We start from the raw sequence: 22,155 nt of genomic DNA, 5'->3' as shown, positions 1-22,155 counted from the left end.
CCTAAATAAATGTTCCTACCTACTATTATTGGTAGGTAAAATCTTTGTAGAATTTGAACAGACTACCATATGGAGATTTACATGTCTTTTGTTGAAAGTGTGTGGTTTAGTCATGCTTCACTCTAGCTGTATTAACACTGTTGTCAAAGAAATTCTATATTTCTCAGAATTATTGTGTAACCCAGACAGAGATACACCAACTCTTTGTATCATGATCCAACCTTAATTATTCTTTCAATCTTTGGAAATGGGAACTACCTTTATTATACCTGATCTACATTACCCATGATTCCTCAATGATTATCATTTAAATGCTAATTATCATTTGACGCTGTCATCTGAGTTCTTTCATTAATTCTGAGAGATAGTTTATGTGAAATGGAGGTATAAATTCATTAAAATATTCTCCTCTTATACATATGCATCTGATACCTAGTTTTTTCTGTGAATTACACTTCTTTTGTAGAGAAGTAATTGTTTCTGAGAGAGCAGATAGAAGTAAAACAGAAGTTTAAGTTTTATTTTAAGACTCACCTACTATAATACCAGACTATTTATTTTATTTAATTTCATACTTTCTAAATACTTGTGGAAATATGCATAGTATTGTCAATTTACAGGACAAATTGATTTAGGTATATAAGTAACTATCTCAGGGCTAAAAAATGAATACAAAAAGCTGAATGTCAAATCTAAGGCTTCTCAAACTCCAAAGTATTTGTACAGTGCTTTCCATTATGTTTTGCAATTTCCCTTCGGCCACCTAACAGCGTAACATAACAGCATCTAGCCCAAACAGAGGGATTTTGGTTTGGTTTTAAGAGAAAGTAAAGAGATTAGTTTACTAGAATTTTCTATATCTCAGTTTATGACTTCCAGTTAATATTTATAAAAGCCTATACTCTACAAATCAACAATTAAAATGCTATGATCTTTTGTACATTGTTTTACAGCAATTGGAGATCACTATAGAGCTCTCTATGTAATCACATCAATATTTTTAGGTAAACTCTTCTTCAGTTTCCATCGTTTAGTCATTCTTGAACCAACTTTCTTTTAGTCTATAGGAATCCACTAATATCTCTGACTAAGGATTAGAAAAAAGCTTTGATCCACTCAGAAACAGAATTGAATATTTTGCTGTATCCAGAACTAATCCACTCAGAATTTCTTTGGAATGGAGAAAATAGGAGAGTTCACTAGAATTTTGAGGGTTGCTTTCACTTAGAGTCATAGTTATTGAGGTAAAAGAAACTTACAGTGTTTGGTAATTTATTTCAACATATTTTGCTTATTTCATAGAGGCTACCCTTGAAAGACAAACTGTTATTCATGACAAGCTGGGGCCTTTTATTTCCCTGGATTCTTTTATTATAGGTGCAATGAGGCACAAGGTGCACACAAGATTCTAACCTGAGTTCTGTTATCATTTCAGTTAGAAATTTAATAATATATAGTAAATGTATGCAATGAAATATATTAACATGTTCTAATCACAGATTCATGTCAAGTATAAATAATTAAAATTAGATTTGTGGTTAACTTATTCACTTTTAGGAAATCTATACATATATAAACATTTCTTGATCCAAAATAATGATTGCAGATTTTCTCTTCTCTATTTAGACTTTCCTTCTAAGTAACGTCAACCATGCTGATGACTCTTCAAATGTATATCTTCAGCCCTGACCTTACCCTTGAATGCCAATCACATTACTCCAACATCCCACTTGACATCTCCACTCAGAAGTCTAACAGAATAGGGACAAAACACAACTTTTGATTCTGTCTCAACCCCTAAGGCTTTCTCTTTCAGTCTCCACTAATTTTGTAAATATAATCACCATATGTTCAGCTTTTAATGTTAAAAACTTAGAATCATCTTTGATTCTTTTCTTACCTCCACATCAAATTCATCAGCAAGCATTATTAACTCTATAGCTCCAAACACTGTGCATTTAATTTTCTCTATTTCCTCTCCTATCACCTCAGTCCTATTCACCCTCATCTCCTATCTGTACAATGTAAAAGTTTCTTAACTAATCAGCCTATTCCTATTCTTATCCTCCATTCTCCATACCATAGCCAGAATGGATTTTTCAAAATATAAATCAACCTTTCAACAATTGGTTTTGGGGCATTTGGATATTCATAGGCAAAACAGAAAAATAGGCAGAAAATCTTAACCTAAACTTTACACTTATACCAAAGTGAACTCAAAACAGATGATAGACTTAACTGTAAAATGTAAAATTGTAAAGCTTTTGGAAAACTACAGAAGAATATCTGGGATATAAATGTAGGCACACACTTTTTTGACTTGAGACTAAAACGTAATTCATAAAAGGAAAAAATGCTAACTTGGACCTCATAAAAATTAAAAACTTTTGCTTTGTGAAAGACTACACAAAAAGGTTAAAAAGACAGGCTACAGACTTACATTGTGGAGAAAATATTATATTGTGGAGAAAATATTTTCCAACCACAAATCAAATAAAAGACTAATATCTAGAATATATAAAAAACTCTCAAAAATCAACAGTTGAAAACCAAGCAATTCAAGTAGAAAATAGACAAAAGACACATGAATAAATATTTCACTGAGTAGAATGTTAATATGGCAAATAAGTACATGAAAACATGTTCGAAATCATTAGCCACTAGGGAAATGCAAATCAAAACACAATGAGAAATTACTACACAACAATTAATATGGCTAAAATGAAAAGTAGTGGCCTAATAATTGCCATTCTGCATGGCATGAGATGGTATCTCATTGTAATTTTGATTTGCATTTCTCTAATGATCAGTGATATTGAGCTTTTTTGTCATGTTTTTTGGCCACATGAATGTCTTCTTTTAAGAAGTGTCTGTTCAAGTCCTTTGCCCACTTTTTAATGGAGCTATTTTCTCTCAGTGAGAGCCATTTTTCTCACATTTTCTCTCAGTGAAATTTCTCTCTAGTCAACTTAAGCAAGTTTACAAGACAAAAACAAATTCTGGAAATTAGAACTTTGTCAGATGGATAGATTGCAAAAACTTTCTCCCATTCTGTAGGTTGTTTTTTCATTCTGATGATAGCCTTTTTTTTTTTTTTTTTTTTTTTTTTTGTAGTGCAGAAGCTCTTTAGTTTAATTAGATCCCATTTGTCAGTTCTCACTTTTGTTGCAATTGCTTTTGACGATTTAATCATGAAATCTTTGCCCATGTCTATGTCCTGAATATCTGAATGGTATTGCCTAAATTTTTTCCTAGGGTTTTTGTAGTTTTGGATTTTACATTAGTCTTTAACTCATCTTGAGTTAATTTTTTTGTAAGGTGTAAGGAAAGGGTCCAGTTTTACTTTTCTGCATATGGCTAACCAGTTTTCCCAGCACCATTTATTAAATAGGGAATCCTTTCCCCATTGTCTTGGTCAGGTTTGTCAAAGATCAGATGGTTGTAAGTGTGCTGTATTATTTCTGAGTTCTCTATTCTGTTCCATTGGTCTATGTGTCTGTTTTTGTAAAAATACCATGCTGTTTTGGCTACTGTAACCTAGTAGTACAGTTTAAAGTCAGGTAGCATGATGCCTCCAGCTTTGTTCTTTTTGCTTAAGATGTCTTGGTTATATAAGCTCTTTTTTGGTTCCATATGAATTTTAAAATAATTTCTTCTAATTCTGTGACTAATGTCAATGGTATTTTACTGGGACTAGCATTGAATCTATAAATTACTCTGAGCAGTATGGTCATTTTCATGATACTGATTCTTCCTATCCATGAACATGGGATGTTTTTCCATTTGTTTGTGTCATCTCTGATTTGCTTGACCAGTGGTTTGTAGTTCTTGAATAGGTCCTTCACTTCGTTAGCTATATTTCTAGGCATTTTATTCTTTTTGTAGCAATTGTGAATGGAAGTTCATTCACTGTGGAAGACAATGTGGTGATTCCTCAAATATTTAGAACTGAATATACTATTCAACCCAGCAGTCCCATTACTAGGTACATACCCAAAGGAATATAAATCATTCTATTATAAAGATACATGCGTATTCATTGTAGCACTATTTACAGTAGCAAAATACATGGTATCAACCCAAGTTCAGTCATTAATGATAGACTGGATTTAACAAAAGTACATATACACCATGGAATACTATGTAACCATAAAAAGGAACAAGATAATAGCCTTTGCAGGGACATGGATGAAGCTGGAAGCCATTATCTTCAGCAAACTAACACAGGAACAGAAAACCAAACACCTCATCTTCTCACTAATAAGTGAGAGCTTAACAATGAGAACCCATGGACACATGGAGGGGAAGAACACACACTGGGGCTTATTGCAGGAGAGTGTGGGTGGGGAAGAACATCAGGAAAAACAGCTAATGCATGCTGGGTTTAATACCTAGGTGATAGGTTAATAGGTGCAGCAAACCACCATGGCACACATTTGCCTATGTAGCAAACTTGTACATCCTGCACATGTACCCCAGAAGTTAAAATAAAAAGAAAAGAAAAATAAAGAAAATTAGTGGAAATACCAAATGAAGACTGTATCAATTCTATTACTGTCACAAACACCAAAGTCCAAACTGGGGACTGGCATGTAGTCAGATAAGTAAATGTCTATACTAGTAGGCAGCACTGAACAGAAGTATGGTGAAAGGAAGTATTGGGTTGTTCTGTCAAGGAATGTCCTCAATATATTTGTGAATGGGTAAATTAATAAGTGGATACATGTCTGTAGGTGGAATGCAGAATAAATTACAGTTGCACAATTATTATGTCTAAGGATCAGTAAGGATGAAAGGGTTGGAGAGTCACGTCTCACTACATTACATCTCTCTACTACCTTGTCTCAAAAGTGTTAAGAGTGTCTTTCATTGAATGGAGAAGAAGCAGAACTATAGATTGGGAAATGTCTTACTGAAAAAAGCTTATTTGGCAAAACCTCACAAATATTCAGAAAAACACACAGCACTCAGAAACACAAGAGGGCTTTATAAATGCCAAATTCACTGGACGCAAAACTCCTAATGACTCCTTTCATGGACTTAGGGAAACAAGCTTAGAGGCAGAGAAATATTGACTATAAGATGAACAGCAGAATGTATCAAATTGTATATATCAAATTCTCACAGAAATTTTGCCTTGTTTATCATTATCACTGTCAACTCAAAGCCTGACATTTGTGGCAGATAACTCAGCCGAAGTTACAGTCAGAGATGATGATTTTTCTAGCCTTACTGCTAGGTATTCCTGCTGTTTTGCCTAGGTATCATGGCAAAAAGACTTGAAAACAATGTTTCCATATGCCACAATGCTTGAATTATTCCTCAGATTGTCTTGTCATTTTTCATATGTAGGAACTCATTAGACACCTAGAGGAAGAACATATGGAGAGGAACAATGATGGTATTGGTAGAAAATGGTATGTATTTATATTCTAAAAGTCCTTGCTGTAAACAGTTTACTAGAAATAGCAAAGCCTTCTTTTCCATGCATTAGAGAGTGACATAATTATCACTGTCCTAGACACAAACACAACATACTCTGTATTGAAACAGTACATTTACTTGCCTCCTGGACAGAAGGGTTGTCTTCTCAATAATTTTTTTTCAAATAATGAGAGTCTAGTTAGTGAGGTTCCTAATTCATAAATCATAATTCTTCTGTAGAAGAGAGGATGCTGCTGAATTTCCTGTAGGTATGACCTCCCTCAGTGGAAAAATACTTTAAAAAGACAAGTGTTTAGCTTAGCAGTTCAGAGCTTGGAATCAGCAACCAGAAAGACTTGGGTTCCAGTTTAGATCCACTGCTTAGTACAAGTTATTAATGGTATCTAAGTACCAATTTCTTTGTCTTTAAAATAAGGCCAGTAGTATCAAATTCAGCAGTTGTGAGAATTTAGCAAAATAACTAAAGTCAGGCAGGTTCTGGCAGGTAAGTTGTTATCATCCTCATTATTATTACTGGGAAGTTTCAGAACCAATACATTTATTTCAAAAGTACTTTTATTCTGCTAGGCTAAAAGGTAAAAGAAGGAGGCATTCAGATAATGGAAACTTATTTCTTCACTAGAAGAAATAAAAGAGAAAACAAGTATATATCCAGCTTCATATAAGTGAAAATAAAAGTGTTGAAATATATTTCATTGTTTTCTTGTTACTGAGTTTGTTCTCTACTATTTGTCAGATTTTAAATATGTTATTGTCATCTAATTATATAATATTTTATTACATTATTGTCATTGTCATCTATTTACATATATAATAACTGACTGGAATATTTGTATAATATTTACATAATATTTATATAATATTCCAACCAGTTATTTTACCAGGAGATGCTTCTTTTGGGTATCTTGCTGTTTTCGCAGTCACCTGTTTGCAGTGGCACCGTTGTTAAAGAAGACCTGTTGTGAAGTGTAATACAAGAACCTGTTTGGTTTTGAGTTCTGTTGTTTAAAGTCCTTGGCTTTCTCTCTGTCACTGATGTTAATGGAAAGTTTTCTGTAAGAACAATAATTTTATTTGAGACATGATGACGGGGAAAGATTTTGAAACCAGATTTGAAAACCAGCACTTGTGTAATGTTTTATAATATTTAATAGACTGTAAATACTAAAATTGCAAGGACAAAGTGTACCTTGAACTCACGCTAGGCTTCTTCTAGGGTACCAGTGGACTTGATAGTAAGTTTTCTTTTCTTTGTTTAGAATCTATCTTCAGGAAGCCGAGAAAAGCAGAAACTTGGGAATTACGGATTCAGTATTATAAATGTAAGTCTGAATAATAAGGGATGTGAAAAGTAATTTTTTATGATTGTATGCTTTGATCAGATTATCTGGGCATTTACCACCTTTCCACTTTTTTAAAGCTTTTAAGCCATAAGCTATTCTTCCAGAAGACAAAACTCCTTATTTTTCCTTTCCTGAGGAACAGGTTGAAAGGATAATTGCTTCTAGTGTCTTACCACGTAGATGAGTCTTGAGAATTTCGAGGAAATCATATTTTTCTATTTGTCAATCTCATATATGGAAAAATATATATACTACAATAGGCTTCAACATTAATCTGGAGTTTTAAATTAATCCAATAGTAAACTGGTAATCATGATATTTGTTATGCAGAGACAAGGCAATTGAAAGCAACTGCCTTCAATTGCCTGAAACAGGCTACTTCATTAAGAATCATAAGTCCAAAGAAAGGATGTCATCTAAAAAGAGATAGTTTAATAGTCATCAGTGTCTTTAGTTAGACATACCAAGTAAAATATAGAGTTTAATTATTCAAATAGCTGAAACTAAGAAGCTTATAGTATCTTTTGCTTTTAAGGTAAAAATTGGCTTGATAGGGACAATGAAATAATTGTGTAGAATATAAGAAACTGAGCATTGCTTGGCTGAGAATGAAGGAATTTGTAATTTGGTAATATTGAGGTCAAACAATGCTGAAGGCTGATTTTTATGTTAAATAACTTTTTCTATAAAAGAGTGGTTGTACTTAAAATTTATAGCATTGCTTGTGGAACCAAAAAGGATAATACAAAGGGGAAAAATGTCAGGATATCTATTGGCTCTATTATATTATAGCAGCTTATAGCTATTTTATGGATTTATTTTAATAGTTTTAAAAGGTCATTGAAATATGAAGACAATCATCAGGTTTGGCTCTTTAAGAATTTGCTTTCAGCAAAGTATGTCAATGCTTATGTTGATGGAACTTACAGGATCAAACCCAGGTTGATGATTAGATCCAGACTTATTAAATATTTTTAGCTTTTTACTCTGATCTGGTTTGGGATAAAACCTCAGTTCAGTTCAGTCTGGGACTGACCCTGCTGGTATCCTGCCCAGATGTATAGCTCCTCCACAAGACACAATAATGTCCAGGAAACAAAAACAATATATCTCATTTTCCAAAAGAAATTCAAATTTCATTTTTGTTATATCCTTCCCTAGCTTTGGTATCAAGTGATACTGGCTTTATAAAGTCAGTTTGAGAGAATTCTCTCTTATTTTTTGGAGCAGTTTTAGTTTAATAGATAGCAATTCTTCTTTGAATATCTAGTGGGATTTGGCTGTGAATACATCTGGCTATGGGCTATTGGTTTTGTTGGCATTTTTGTTTTATTACTTATTTCGTCTCATTACTTGTTATTGATGTTTTCAGGATTTCTGTCTTCCTGATTCAAGCAAAGGGGCATTGTATGTTTCCAGGAATTTATCAATTTCCTCTAGATTTCCTAGTTTGTGTGCATAGAGGTGTTCATAGTAGTCTCGAATTATCTTTTGTATTTCTGTAGTGTCAGTTGTAATGTTACCATTTTCGTTTTTATTTGAGTTTATTTGAATCTTCCCTTTTCTTTTCTTGGTTAATCTATTAATAGCTAGTGGCCTATTAGTTTTGTTTACATTTTCAAAAAACCAACTTTGGTTGCATTGGTCTTTTGTACTTTTTTACTTCTGTTTCATTTCATTCTGTTCTGATCTTTGTTACTTCTTTTTTTCTGCTAGCTTGGGCTTTGTCTGTTCTTGTTTCTCTAGTTCTTTGAGGTGTGATGTTTCTTTATTTGTGATCTTTCAGACTTTTTGATGTAGGCATTTAGTACTATAATCTTTCTTCTTAGCATGGCTTTTGCTGTATCTCAGAGATTTTGATTACTAGTGTCACTATTATCATTCATTTAGAATATTTTTTAAATTTCCATCTTGATTTTAAACTCAAAAATCATTCGGGGCAAACGGTTTAACTTCCACATTTGTGAAGTTTTGGGGGTTCCTTTTGGAGTTTGTTTCTAGTTTTGTTCCACAGTGCTCTAAGAAGATACTTGATGTGATTTTTATTTTTAAAAATTTTTTGGTACTTGTGGTATATCATATAATCTATCTTTGAGAATGTTCTATGTGTTGATGAGAAGAATGCATATTCTGCAGTTCTTGGGTAGAATGTTCTGTAATTATCTGTTAGGTTCATTTATTCTAGAGTGCAGTTTAAGTCCAGTGTTTTCTTCTTCACTGAATTTCTGCTTTGATAATCTATCTAGTGCTTTCCGGGCCATGTTGAAGTCCCCCACTATTATTTGTGTTGTTGTATATTAATCTTCTTAGGTCAAGTAGTAACTGTTTTATGAATCTGGGAGCTCCAGAGATAGCTACAAATGTATTTAAAATTATAATATTTTCTTGTTGGATTGATCCTTTTATCATTACATAATGATCTTCTTTGTCATTGTTTCTGCTGTCACTTTAAAGTCTGTATTATCTGATATAGAATAGCTATTCCTGCTCACTTTTGGATTCCATTGCCATGAAATGTCTTTTTCCACCCCTTTGCCTTGAATCTGTAAGAATCCTTATGTGTTAGGTGAGTCTCTTGAAGACAGCAGATATTTAGATTGTGATTTTTTTTTATGCATTTTGCTAGATTGAAGACTTAAATATATGACCTAAAAACATACAAATTCTAAAAGAAAGTCTAAGAAAAGCTTTTCCGGACATTTGCTAGGCAATAATTTATGACTAAGACTCCAAAAGCAAATGCAACAAAAATGAAACTAAATAAATGGGACGTGGTTAAACTAAAAAGCTTCTGTAAAGCAAAAGAAATAATTATCAGTGTAAACAGACAACCCACAGAATGGGAAAAAAAATTTGCAAAGTACTTATCTAATATATAATATTATATATTAAATAATATAGTTATTTATCTAATATAAAATTAATATTATATATTACATAATATAGTTATTTATGTAATATATAATAATTATATATTATTTAATATATAATAATAATTATATATTAGATAAATAACTAGGACTTTATCTATTATTAGATTTATCTATTATTATTTATCTATTATTAGATAAATAAATAATTAGGGCATAACAAAAGACTAATATTCAGAATCTAGAAGGAACTCAAACAAATTGGCAAAGAAAAGCAAATAATTCCATTAAAAAGTGGACAGGTGACATGATTAGTTATTTCTCAAAAGATCTACAAATGGTCAAAAAACATGAAAAAGTGCTCAATATCACTAATCATTAGGGAAATGCAAATTAAAACCTCAATGATCTTACCCTAGCCAGAATGGTCATTATCAGAAAGTCAAAACAATAGATATTGGTGTGGATATGGTGAAAAGAGAACAGTTATACATTGTTGGTGGGAATGTATGTTAGTACAACTTCTATGGAAAACAGTATGGAGATTTCTCAGAGTACTAAAAGTAGATCTACCCTTTGATCCAGCAATCCTACTATTGGATATCTACCCAAAGGGAAAAAAATCATTCTCTCAAAAAGTTACTTGCTCATATATGCTTATCTCAACACAATTCACAATTGCAAAGGTGTGGAACTAACCTAAGTGTCCATTAACTGACGATTGGTTAAAGAAAATGTCATATTTATACACTATACTATGCAGTCATAGAAAGAATGAAATGATGTCTTTTACAGCAACTTGGATGAAGCTGGAGGCCATTATTCTAAGTGAAGTAACTCAGAAATAGAAAGTCAAATACTCTATGTTCTCATATATAAGTGTGAGCTAAGCTATGGGTATGTGAAGGCACATAGAGTGGTATAACGGACACTGGAGAGTCAGAAGGGGCAGAGTTGGAGGGGGGTGAGAAGTAATATTGGGTAGAATGTACCCTGTTCAGGTGAAGAGTACACCAAAATCTATTTCTTAATCAATATACAATTAATCCATGTAACCAAAAACCACTTATACCCCAACAGCTAATGAAATTACAAAAAAGAAATCCTCATTTCAAAAAAATTCTTTGATATTTTTTCATAGGTATGCTTGTATGTGTCACATTATGCAGCATTATTTTTAATTTGGTAAATAAAATTACCACTGATGTACACTGGAAAATAAATATTTGAAGTTCAGAAACCATAAATATATATAAATAGAACACAGACCAATTTAAAAATTTCATCTCTTGATGTTCCAGCAGGTGGTTCTGGATTTTTCAGTACTATGTCAAGAGACTTATGACATTAACTTCGTTTTTATTGTGTTTTACATGAAAGGAAAGAGTAATAAGTGTAAGTGGTAAGGTGTTTAAAAAAAATCCCTATTAGCGCAATATGTGAGCATCTGTGAATTTGTGTGTTTCTAAACTTAGAGAGAAACGATAAGCATCCTATACATAGGCAATAAACTATTGTGAAGAACTGTTTTGGACAGGGATTCCTAGCTGAAAGATCTGGTGTTACCAGAAATTCCAATGAGACATGAGCAGTCCTGGATAAGTCTGTTCTCATGCTGCTAATAAAGATGTACTCGAGACTGGGCAATTAATAAAGGAAAGAGGTTTTTTTTTTTTTTTTTTTTTTTTGCTTTTTTAAGGACCCCTCCTCCTATCTCATATCCTTTCTCACTAATGTCATTTCACTAAGGACATTGAGGTAGGAGGAAGGAAATTTTTAGCTGATGTAGAGGCACCAGGAAACGGGAGCAGGGTTCTTTTTTTTTTTTTTTTTTTTTTTTTGAGAAAGAGAGAGAGAGAATAGGAAGGAGGAAAAAGGAAGAGAAAGAGAGAGAGAGAATGGGGAGGAGGGAGAAGGAAAAGAAAGAGGGAGAGAGAATGGGAGTATTGCTTTCTTGCCCAGGCTAGAATGCAATTTAGTAATGGGTATTGAAAACCTCTTTTATACTGATAATTATACTTAATGATGTAGTCAGGAAGGAATAAGGGAAGAAGATAACAAACAAACAGCCAACCAATATTTAATTTAAACCTATGAAATGCTATGCGATTACTGAGGAATAATTTACTTCCAATTATATAGTCACCTTTGGAATAGGTGTGAGGTGGTAATGTATGTTTTGTGTATTTGAAGTGGAGAGTTCTATAAATGTTTATTAAGTTTACTTGTTCCGGGTCTGAGTTCAAGTTCTGAATATCCTTGTTAATTTTCTATCTCGTTGATCTGTAGAATCGTTAGCTCTTCTTGTTGCATTGATCCTTTTGCCATTATGTAATGTCATTCCTCGCCTCTTTTGATCTTTGTTGCTTTAATGTCTACTTTATCAGAGGCGAGAATTGCATCTCCTGCTTTTTGTTTATTAGTTTATTTTTACTCTCTGTTTGATTGGTAAATCTTCCTCCTTCTCTCTGAGTCTTTGTGTATTGTTGCATGTAAGATGGGCCCGGATGCAGCATACCGATGGGTTTTGGCTTTTTATCCAATTAAAATATATATAAGTTTAATACCGGCGTTTGATGCTAGCTGGCTGTTTTGCCCATTAGGTGATGTAAATTTTTTATTGTGTTAAAGTTCTTTGCTTTTTGATATATTTTTGGAAAGGCTGATATTGGTTGTTCCTTTATATGTATAGTGCTTCTTTCAGAAGCTCTTGTAAAGCAGGCCTGGTGGTGGTGAACTCTCTAAGTACTTGTTTGTTCGCAAAAGATTTAATTTTTCCTTCGCTCATAAAGTTTAGTTTGGCTGGATAGGAAATTCTGGGTTGAAAGTTCTTTTCTTTAAGGATGTTAAATATTGGTCCCCACTCTTTTCTGGCTTGTAGGGTTTCTGCTGAGAGATCTGCTGTAAGTCTGATAGGTTTCCCTTTATGGGTAACCTGACCTTTCTCTCTGGCTGCCCTTAGTATTTTCTCCTTCCTTTCAACCCTAATAAATCTGGCGATTATGTGCCTTGGGGTTGGTCTTCTTGAAGAATATCTTTGTGGTGTTCTCTGTATTACCTGGAGTTGAATATTACCCTGCCTTGCCAGGTTGGGAAAATTTTCCTGAATGATATCCTGAAGAGTATTTTCCAACTTGGATTCATTCTCTTCATCACATTCAGGTACACCTATTAAACGTAAATTAGGTCTTTTCACATAGTCCCATATTTCCTGGAGACTTTGCTCATTCCTTTTCATCCTTTTTTCTGCATTCTTGTCTTCTCGTTTCATTTCACTGAGCTCAGTCCACTGAGTTTAATGGACTCACATTTCCACATGGCTTGGGAGGCCTCATAATTATGGTGGAAAGCGAAAGAGAAGCAAAGATGTGTTTTACATGGTGGCAGACAAGGGGACTTGTGCAGGAGAATTCCCATTTATGAAACCATTGGATCTCATGAGACTTATTCACTATCCTGAGAACAGCACAGGAAAGACAGACTCCCATGATTCAGTTACCTCCCATCAGGTCCCTCCCACTACATGTGGGAATTATGGATGCTACAGTTCAAGCTGAGATTTGGGTGGGGACACGGTCAAATTATATCAAGTTCCTTTTGTGTCACCTGTGACAAAGATGCCTTAGTTTGTGTCTAGAGTCCATGTGTAGGACTTCATATATTCCCTACTGGCCTGGCACCTGAATTTACTGTAAGGGTCTCTATATGTGTCCATCAAAACTAGTTACTCTGTTACTATTCCATGAAGTAACTCTGCTTGCCTAGTGGGGTGTCATAAGACATATTCCTAATCAATTCACCTCAGCACCTTATTTCATATTTCTTTCACTTCCAGAAAAATGTTATACAATGACTAAATAGCTCTTGAACTTAGACTTTGAGGCATACCCAAGTTTAATCTAATTTTAAAGCAATAATCACCACATGATTGAAAGTGTGATGGGAAATGTTAATGCATCAAAGCAGGAACACATTACATTTCATTAAATGTAGGAAAAATCTGTTTGATAGGCAGTAAACACTAAGAATGAGAGTTCTAATTTTTTACAAATAGATCTCTAATTTTCTTTGTTGGGTCATGCAGTATTTCTCACATGGAATTTAAATGTCAATAACATTGAGGTGGCAGTTTAATTTCTGTTCAAGTCATTAAAGTATTTGCCCCAACTAAAAGTTATGAAATATTCTATATGTTTGTGACTCACAGTAATCTAAAAATTAACTTCACTTTATATGAAATGAAGTGCTATCATTTCCTGGAGTGGGCAAAAAATAATGAGGATGATGTTTAAAAATGTAATAGTGATACCAAATTGCACTTTAATAAAATTATGTGTTTAATTGAGAAAAAAAATCCTGTTCAAGTAATCTGTATATTAAAGTACCATCATTATTTTTAAATTTCTTGGCCTTTATTTATTTTTATCTAATGTCTATTTTGGATAGCACAACCTCAAATAAACCAGATTGCCTAATTAAATGTTTTTCTAATATCTTTTATGAGATATTAAACAATAACAACAACAAAGCAAAACCTAAACCCTTAAGAATTCCTAGAATTTATACTGAGTCAGTAGCAAACATTTCACTTATTTTTTTATTTCAGCCACATTCTTTTGTAAAAGTTCCCAAAGCGACATTAATAATTGCCTAATGTGGAGAAGCTATGATTTATTTTTTCTTTATTTTCAAAAGTATGTATATTTTATTGTAATAGACAGATTATTAAAATTTCCAAAAAGAGTTTCTTTGTCTCAAAGCTGGAATATTATATAAATGTATTTTGTTTGGTGAATAGATAAAAACTCATTCAACTCATTCACAACAAAAGCTCTGGTGCCTTAAGCTGCTTTTCCCACTACAGGACTGTCAAGGTGACTTCTCTTTCTGTTTCAATTGCTCAGCTTTGCCATCGTTTAACTATTACAGTGATGGAAGGCTAGCACTACACTTATTTATGTAGGGTGACATTTCAGGAGAGAGAAACCTCCCCCACTGAGTGTGGAAGGAAATGTTAAATTAAGGGATACAAAAAAGATGCCATAAAATAATGAAATGAACAGATGACGTTTTGAAAGAAGATTTGGAAATCACAAAATGTCAATTATCCTAATAAGTGGCAAATCATTACCAGTGACTGTTCTGTGCTTAGTTTGCTTTCTGCCATTTTGTCTGAGGCACTAGATAGAGACACGAGTTTTCGCTTTGTAAACTGGTGACATTTTTCCTCATGTCCTTGAAAATAAGCAAGTAATGGAGCCTTTTAGATGTGTTTTTGCATGGCGTTTAACTTGAAATACAATAGAGCTAGAGATGACATTTGGAATGGGCTAATATATTTTGTTAAATGGCACTTTCAATAAGCTCTATAAGCTTCATTACCAATTTCCCAGGCATAGTGAGTCTCAGATGTTTTGGCCATCAATCACTGCTGAAACATATAGGAAAACATAATCTTGAAATGTTTTAGAAGTGTACATATTTACTATCAATTTAAATACTAATGAAAGACATTCAGATTGTAGACCTGTGAAGAGACTGCAGCAATATTTTACAATAATTTATAATAATGGTCAAGATTGTTCTTAAACCCCGGGTCAGTCAGAAGTTAAACAATAGTAAATAACTGTCAAATGCATTTTGGCTGCTTACCATGTGCCAGGTACTGTGCTAAGTGCTTTCTGCATATCTTCTCATTTAATCCTCAATCATGCCATAAAATATGCACAATATCCCTTTTACAGAAGAGAAGACTGAGCCCTAAACTGTTTAAATAACTTGGCTGGATTTAAAACTGGCAAGTAGTGGGTACATACTGGCCTGTCTGCCAAGTCTTTATCTTTAACCAGAGTATAAGTATACCTCCTTTATTTTGCTATGCTATTTTCCTTACTGTGTTCTTCTACTTAACATAAGAAATACTGATATACAAATAAAACTGTGATAGAAGACATTTTTTTTTTTGGTATAAAGGAGCAGTTTCTTGCCAGTGAAATGAACTTAAAATCCTAAGGAATACTGTCAGAAGGGTCTTTTTAATATGGTGCAGTCCTGTTTCTATGCAGCATTCCAAAGATGCTGCCACTGCTTACAGGTCAGAAGAGTTATAGAGTCATTCTATTTTTTTTTTTTTTTTTTTTTTAGAATAACCTATTTTCCTTATTTGGTTGTTACCGAGATCAATGTGATGGGAAACTAAAAGAGTGGTACTTGGATTCTTATGACTTTCAAATGATCAAGTTCAAAAGAGTCATGTTAAATATGCCCTTTTAACTCTGCTTTTAGATATATTGCCATAAGATTAATAGTATATTCCCTCTTTTCCCAGATCAGGAAATCCTGACAGTTGTCATGAAATCCTCTGACACATTTCCAGTATTTTACTAGTATGGAAATGGGGAAAATAAATGGATCAGACAGACAAAAGCAGTTGAGAGTATGGCTATATGTTCGTGAAAAAACATTGGTTACCAGTCATTGCACAAAACTAGATAAAATGAATTGCATAGTATTTGTAAAACTATTAATAAATGACAGTCATTCACCCCAAAATTCTCCAACTGTCTATTTCCCTCAAACCAAAAATAAAATGTATTTTTATTTATTAAATTCAGTTATATTATCTATACACCAAATTTTGCTCTCTACTTCTTCTAGTGGAATGTTAGCAGAAATGAAAAGTCCTTTGGACTGGGCTTTCACATAGTCTTTTTCTCGCTCTCTTTCTGTTTTTCACTGATTATTCTGACCGGAAACTCACTTGTACCATGCCCAGAGGGAAGTAGAACTGTCCTTCTAGCCTAAACCCTAGATAGCTTGAAGGAATGGAGCCTGCACACCAGTCTTGTAAGATTGTAAGAAGTAAACTTCTATCTTATTTGAACCAGTGCTTTCTGGATATCCTTGCAATAGCAATTTGGTATTCATTCCTAATTTGAAAATTAAAGACATATTTAATTTAGATTGTATTTGTGAAATGCCTCTACTCTCATCTTTGCATGTATAATATGGAGTTTGACCGTTTTTAAATTCTCTTTTCTGTTGTAAACAAGTCTGCACACCACATTGATGTGATCATTTCCTTGGGTCAGCCTTCCTTGGTTATCCAAGTTGCTGATAATTTTATCTGTCTGTCTATAGTTGTCTATATAGTTCAGCTATTAAAGATGTGGAGTCTTTATCAGCTATGTTTATATGGCACTAGCCTATATTTGCCTGTTTGCTACTGCACAGACACATGTGATCCCTGAACTAACGTAGCTTCATTCTCTTCCAATCTTCATTTAGTCTCTTGAAGTGAAAGGCCACTTGTCATTTCTCTCTAGGGTTTGGTGGGATTGGCATAGGAGGATAATAGGATCTTGTGTTATTTGGTACTCTGGCATGGAGGTGAGTGAGCTTCAACTGAGTCTTGTGAAAAATGCTACCCTGTCATTACTCATACTTCATACTATTTTTACTTTTTTGCTGCACTACTGTATTATCTAATTATTAGGTTTATGGTACATTTTTGATTATGGATATTTTGGTTCTCTTTTCCTTTACATATTTTCCAGAAGATATAATTTATCCATATCCAAAGAAAAATGAGCCTATATAACACAAATTAATAAGGTTTTCCATGTTTTTATTTAGTGTGTAATTATTTTGCCAAAATAATGACAAAATCAGAATGGTTTTGTAAAGTTTCTGATCATAAACATAGTAAAAATAAAGTTTATAATATCCAAATTAGTCGGAGCCTTTTGTTTACTTTAAAATGCAGCAATATTCTTTACACCTTTCCAATTTCATGTCCTTTAAAATTAGAAAGAAAAAAATCCACTGAACATCATGCAGTTAGGAGAAGTGCCATTAGGCAAGGGGTTGATGGATTGGCTGGAGAAAGTTGGAAGCTTGAAATGACTCTCTACAAGGTGATCAAGAACGCAGCACCTGGATGAAGGGAGGAACAGGAGAAAAGGTGACCACAGTAAGCAAGGAGGTGAGTTAATGCTTTAGGACTGTCAGACTATTCAATATGAGAATCATTGGCATCAGCTAAAAGAGGCCAAGGGGAGCAGGATGGTCTCAGAAGAGAGGAAAATAAACTCATGGAGATGGGTATTCAGATTGAGGGATGTACGTTTCCTCTGCAGGAATGTTGGTTGGGACAATTCTGATGTACTAAGCCCCATTAAACTAGCTTACAGACACTTTGCAGGAAAACTAGGGCAGGTGAAAAAATGACACTTCTTTATACATTTACCACTGATTGGACATTTTAATTTGCTATAATTCTAAGTAAAATTCTACAGTACCATTAGTTTTACGTATTAGTTTGGTTTTATTCCAGATAATCTCCAGAGTTCTTGCAGGTTGGATTACGGAGACAAAAGTTTAGGTATAACAGTCAGACAGCTCAATATCAGGCAAGGCCGTGTTTACATTGTGCTCCAGATCTCATTTCTCTAAGCCTCTACCTATTAAACAGTAAAAAAAAAAAAAAAAAAAAAAAAAAAAAAAAAATCACCATTTTCCATGGTTTATTTCTTCCATTTTATTTTTCCCCCAAACCTTAAAGATACTCATCAACCTAGAGATGTGCTTCTCACCTGGAGGTCTGTGGTCCACTTGGGATGAAACTCACCAATATCTTAGTTGGTCAGATAGGCTGTGATGTTAGTAGAAAAACAAGAAGTCTGTGACTTCTGCTGTAAGTTACATTCCCAGGTTTAGTGAGGTGAGAAAGGGAATGATCCTGCTTTCATTCAGCCAAGGGATGTACCGTAGCACCCTTTGGGGCCAACAGTGGTGTTATGTCTCTTTGGGGGTTTTGCCTTTTGGTGTTTCCACAACATTTGCAGAGGTTGTCTGGGAGACTAGGCCAGCATGGATTCTACTGTCAGTGCAAGTCCTGCTGGAGTCTCATTGTATCTTCCAAGCACTCTTTGGTTTTGGAATTGCAGGTACATCATTATTCCAGGCTATTTTATGGTGTTCCCTCTCCAGAGTACTGGTATTCATTTTGAAGTTAAGTTTCAATGGGATTGTTGTAGTGCATCAGAAACATTTTTATGTTACTATACCCAGAGAATGTCCTTTTTTTACTGGGAAACTGTTCAGTTTCCCAGGAAAGATATATTGCAAATGGGAAATTTCAAAGATGAGCATTACCCAACTTCATGTATGAGCATCCAAGAGCCTAATAAACATTGTCCAGAGGTGGGTGTTGAGAGTGTTTAAAAAATAGCATTTTGGCCCAGAACATAAATGGAAAATTGTAATGTTCTGTTATTCTAAATAACTTAGGGATTTGAGAGAGAATACACTAAAAATGGCTTAATAAAACTTGGCAATTTAGGTTTCTTGTTCTGGTAATAACCATCATATCTGTGTCCTCATTGACAGGCATATATGAAATGCCCTTTGAGCTGGACATTGTACTGAGTGCAATATGGGGCGCAAAAATGATCCACCTAAAGCATTCAAATAATTGCTAAAAAATATTTTGGGGGATAACATTTCCTGAAATCTGTATTTCTTATCTTCCCCCTTCTTACCTTATATTTCATTTCTTAGTCTGGTTACGACTTAAAGTGTTAATTCTCAATCTCCTTAAAGACCTTTCTGTGACTTTGCTGGGACTTGGTAGAGAAGAACAACTAAAAAGGAACACATTAAATTCAGGCATTAATTAAGAGTGCCACAGGACACGATTCAGAATCATGGGCAATTTACAATCTTGTGTGTGAATTAGCACTACCATACTGTATTTCAAAAGGTTACAGATAAAAGTAAAGCTGTTCTTCCCAAGGAAATCTAGATATTTGTACTTAGTATGAAAAACAGGAGAAGATAGAGTTTATGCTTTCAAAGAAAAAAAAAGCTAAGTGAAGGCAAATATCAGTGATATTTGAAACGAGTTTGAGAAGACTGCTGCTATAATTTGTATGGCTCATCCAAGTGCAGTTTTGAAATAAAGCATTCAAAACTTTGCTAAATGAGATTGCTCATTTCCATATTAAATTGGCAAAAGCTAATACCTGCTATAAAAGACTCACTGGAAAGTGGCCTCTCTCACTGTTCTCTACCCTTTGAGGATGTCAGTGTCATTACGGGGAGATTTCTAATAGCCAAATGTTGTTCTTTCCTTTATAGAGTGTTAGGGATTATTAAACATTAGAATTCTGTACTGTTCATCGTGGAATCTTTGGGGAAGAAATGCCAAATATTTAGAATGGTGGAGGCTTTTTTTTCTTCTTAATAGTTAAAAAAATGAGAATGTTTATGTGGTGTCCATAGTTAACTTGAATAAATTAGCAAGCTGGCAAGTAACATTAAGTGAAGAAAATGAGCTCTTTTGAAAAAATGACTTTCACATAAAACAAACTAAGCAAAATATTTTGGCTAATAATATATTATTTATAGGTTTTATAAAAAAATAAAATTACAAAAACCCTTTGTGTTCAAGCTAGAGCTAATTTAACTGAATTGTGTTATTTGTGAGTGAAATTTGTCAGTGGTGTTTGATCCTACCCATGTCTTCTTCCTCTGAGGTCTAATGCTCTCTGTTCCTGCCATCAATTACCCACTTCTGCCCTTCTAAAATAGTATTTTATGCTCTATTTATCTCTTTTAACTTTGCCTTCCTCCTTCAACCCTTCATTCAAATCTATTCTTGTCAGAATGAAAGAGAGTGGGATAAATCTGTTACACATCTATGCCTAACTATCATATGATTGATATGTAGCTTTAAATGTTATGTGTTCAGAAGTATTTGTATGACCTGAAATAATAATCTCTAGTGTTGGAAAAAGACACTGTCTTAGTGCATTTGGACTGCTATAACCCATGCCTTCAACTGGGTAATTCATAAACAACATAAATTTATTGATCATAGTTTTGAAGGCTGGAAAGTCCAAGATCACAGTGCCAGTAGATTTGGTGTCTGGTGATGGCTCTCTGTTTTATAGACAGTATCTTGTTGCTGTGTCCTTGAATGGGGGTGATATGGTTTGGCTGTGTCCTCACTCAAATCTCATCTTGAATTGTAGTTCCCATAATCCTCATGAGTTGTGGGAGGGACCCGGTGGGAGGTAATTGAATCATGGGGCAGTTTGCCCCATGCTATCTTTGTGATAGTAAATTCTCATGAGATCTTTTTCTTATATAAGGGGTGAGATCTGATGCTTATATGAGGGACTTCCTCACTTCACTTGGTTCTCACACTTCTGCTTCCTGTGAAGAAGGGCATGTTTGCTTCCCCTTCCACTGTGATCATAAGTTTCCTGAGGCCTCCCCAGCCATGGAGAACTGGGAGTCAATTAAATCGCTTTCCTTTATAAATTATCCAGTCTTGGGCAGTTCTGTATAGCACCATAATATTGTTTGGCAGTGTCCTCACCCAAATTTCATCTTGAATTGTTGTTCTCTTAATCTCCCTGTGTCATGGGAGACACTCGGTGGTAGGTAATTGAGTCATGGGGGTGGTGATCCTTATTCTGGTCTCTTGATAGTGAGTTCTCATGAGATCTTATGGTTTAATAAGGGACTTTACTCCTCCTTTGCTCAGCATTTCTCCTTCCTGCCGCCATGTGAAGAAGGATATGTTTGCATCCCCCTTCTGCTGTGATTATAAGTTTCCTGAGGCCTCCCCAGCTGTGCTGAATTGTGAGTCCATTAAACCTCTTTCCTTTATAAATTACCCAGTCTCAGGTATGTCCTTATTAGTAGCATCAGAACAGACTAATACAGAAAATTGGTAATGCAGGTAGTGGTGGGCTGCTATAAAGATATCTAAAAATGTTGAAGTGACTTTGGAGCAGGGTAACAGGCAGAGGTTAAAACAATTTGTAGGGCTTGGAAGAAGACAGAAAAATGTGAGAAAGTTGGGCATGTCATAGAAACTTAGAGGGCTCAGAAGAGAGAAATTAGTGGAAAAATTTGGAATTTCCTAAAGACTTGTTGAATGGCTTGGACCAAAATGATGATAGTGATATGGACAATGACGTTTAGGCTGAGGTGATCTCAGATGGAGATGGGGAACTTGTTGAGAACTGGAGTAAAGGTCACTCTTGCTATGCAAAGAGACTGGCAGCATTTTGCCCCTGCCTCAGAGATCTGTAGGAGTTTGAGAGAGATAATTTAGGGTATCTGGCAGAAGAAATTTCCAAGTGGCAAAGCATTCAAGAAGAAGTAGACCAATAAAGTTTGGAAAATTTGCAGCCTGACTATGTGAAAGAAAAGAAAAACCTATTTTCTGGGGAGAAATTGAAGCCAGCTGCAGAAATTTGCATAAATAATGAGGAGCTGAATGTTAATCACCAAAACAATGGGGAAAATGTCTCAAGGGCATGAAAGAAACTTTCACAACAGCCCCTTTCATCAAAGGTTCAGATGCCAAGGAGGAAAAAGTGGTTTGTGGGCTGGGCCCAGGACCCCCTTGCTCTGTGCAGCCTCAAGACGTGGAGCCCTGAGTCCCAGCTACTTCAGCTCTAGCCATGGCTAAAGGGGCC

The 22,155-nt window shown here is 34.4% G+C and overlaps 1 long non-coding RNA gene across 1 annotated transcript; it reads left to right on the top strand.

The window, feature by feature from the left end:
* Positions 1-5,346: 5,346 nt before the first annotated feature.
* LOC135275270 (uncharacterized) lies at positions 5,347-21,299 on the top strand. The gene is made up of 4 exons (XR_010342915.1): positions 5,347-5,417; positions 6,705-6,767; positions 17,468-17,642; positions 21,213-21,299. It is a non-coding gene; the product is annotated as an uncharacterized LOC135275270 (long non-coding RNA).
* The last annotated feature ends 856 nt before the right edge of the window (positions 21,300-22,155 follow it).

This window comes from Aotus nancymaae, unplaced genomic scaffold (assembly GCF_030222135.1).
Source record: "Aotus nancymaae isolate 86718 unplaced genomic scaffold, 86718_ANA_hifiasm-v0.15.2.pri h1tg000016l, whole genome shotgun sequence".
Classification (NCBI taxonomy): Eukaryota; Metazoa; Chordata; class Mammalia; order Primates; family Aotidae; genus Aotus; species Aotus nancymaae.
Note: the sequence above shows the minus strand (reverse complement) of the source record. Positions and strands in the feature narration are given on the sequence as shown.